This window comes from Pteropus vampyrus, unplaced genomic scaffold (genome assembly GCF_000151845.1).
Source record: "Pteropus vampyrus isolate Shadow unplaced genomic scaffold, Pvam_2.0 Scaffold8, whole genome shotgun sequence".
NCBI classification, from domain to species: domain Eukaryota; kingdom Metazoa; phylum Chordata; class Mammalia; order Chiroptera; family Pteropodidae; genus Pteropus; species Pteropus vampyrus.
Window position 1 is genome coordinate 6,856,833 of NW_011888789.1, and position 2,385 is coordinate 6,859,217.

Below are 2,385 nucleotides of genomic sequence, written 5' to 3' on the forward strand. Positions count from 1 at the left end.
TCTTCATGGACACATAGCTTTTGGACAAACATATACAGCTCCCTGTTTACAGCAGCCTTCATCAGGGATGGTGAAGGTGCTGCAACATATTTCTGCCCACTCCATTGTATGTGATGGATGGTCAGAAGCAAGGTGAGCAGTAAGCGGGTGATTGTCATAAGCATGCAGGTGTGGTGAGTCCTTTATTTTTATTATTATTTTTAATTAGAGTTGACAGTCAATATTATTTTATATTAGTTTCAGATGTACAGCATAGTGGTTAGATATTTATATAATTTAAGAAGTGATCCCCTCGATTAATCTAGTACCTACCTAGCACTATACATAGTTATTACAATATCGTTGACTATATTCCTCTGCTATACTTCACATCCACACGACTATTTTGTAACTACCAATTTGTACTTAATCCTTTCACCTTTTTCACCCAGATTCCCAAACCTCTCTCCCCGCTGGCAATCATCAGTTTGTTCTGTATCTATGAGTCTGTTCTGTTTTGGTTTTTTATTTTGTTCTTTAGATTTTACAAATAAGTGAAATCATATGGTATTTGTCTTTCTCTGATTTATTTCACTTGGCATAATGCCCTCTAGGTCCATCCATGTTGTTGCAAATGGTAAGATTTTATTTTTCTTATGGCCAAGTAATATTCTATTGTATACATGTACCACTTCTTTATCCAATCATCTATTGAAGAGTACTTATGTTGCTTCCACATCTTGGCTGTAAATGACGCTACAGTGAACATAGGGGTGCATATATTTTTTCACATTATTAGTGTTTTGGATTTCTTTTCGGATAAATACCCAGAAATGGGTCATAAGATAGTTCTATTTTTAATTTTCTGAGGACCGTCCAAACTTTTTTATAGTGGCTATACCAATTTGCAATCCCACCAATAGTTCGGGGGGGTTCCGTTTTCTCTACATCCTCACCAACACATGCTGTTTTTTGATTTTTTGATGAGAACCATTCTGCCAGATGTGTGATGATATCTCACTGCGGTTTTAATTTTCATTCCTCTGATGATTAGTGACATTGAGCATTTTTTCATATGTCTATTGGCCATCTGTATGTCCTCTTTGGAGAAATGTCTGTTCAGGTCCTCTTCCCATTTTAAAAATCGGATCTTTTTTTTTTTTTTGGTGTTTATTTGTATGAGTTCTTTATACATTTTGGATATTAACTCCTTATCAAATGTATCATAGGCAAATATCTTTTCCCTTTCAGTAGGTTTTCTTTTAGTTTTGTCGATGGTTACCTTTGCTGTGCAAAAACTTTTTAGGGTGATGTAGTCTCATTTTTAAAATTTTTTCTTCTGTTTCTTTTGCCCAAGGTGGCATATCAGGAAAAATATTACTAAGAGAAATGTCAGAGAGTTTACTGTGTGGCAAGTCCTTCAGATACACTGATCAAAACTTTCAAGTTTGCATCTTGAAAGCAAGCAAGCAAGCAAGTTTGCATGCTTTTTATTTGCTTTTCATTTGGTATAGAATTCATTTCTTGGCTTTGATGGGTATTTCAAACCATCTGCATTTGCCCACCTTTTTTAAATTTCTCTGAATCCCCAACCGATCTCAGTAGAACTATGTATTAGAAAATTAAATCTGATGGAGATTATCTATCTTTTTGGAACTTAAGCGTTAGAGAATTTCTTACAGATTTTTAAGTTTCTGGAAGAAAAACTAATATATAAACCATTAATTAGAAGTAAAATATATTTTTGTCTATTTATATAAAGAAAGATACCCATTTTAAACTTTTCTACTTCAGAAATTTAGATTCAGTAATTATGTAATGTTTTTAGTCCAATTAACTTACATACTATAATGGGGATAAATCATTCTTTTTATTTTTATAGAAAATGAGATAAATTTATAGCCTCTTGGAGTGCACTTAAATATATGCCATTTCAAGTACTGGTGTGGAACTTCCTTTTGATGATAGTAGATGAGAACTTCTCTCATTCACCCTCAAAATTGCAATGTAAACAAAACATAATATAAAATGATAAAGAGAAAATTATTCCAAGTTAATTAAAATAGATATGAAAACTGTTTACAGTTAATATATATAATACAAATGATTTAACGTGTGGAAAACTTAGAATAATGTCTGACACAAAATATGTGTTTGCTTAATATATGCCAGATATTATTATTTCAGAAGACAATTTAATTGTGAATAGTAGAAAAAAAAAAGAGTGTTTTTTCCTATTTACTGGATAACATGACTTTCATTTTGACTTGATCTTTGATAACACTTAGCAACAGGTACTGTTAGAATGAAAAAAAATTAGTACCCTAATTTATGTTAAGGGTACAAATGCTGGCATACTTATTAGGGTATGATATTCTTTTATTTGATTAAGAAAATGGTATGTAC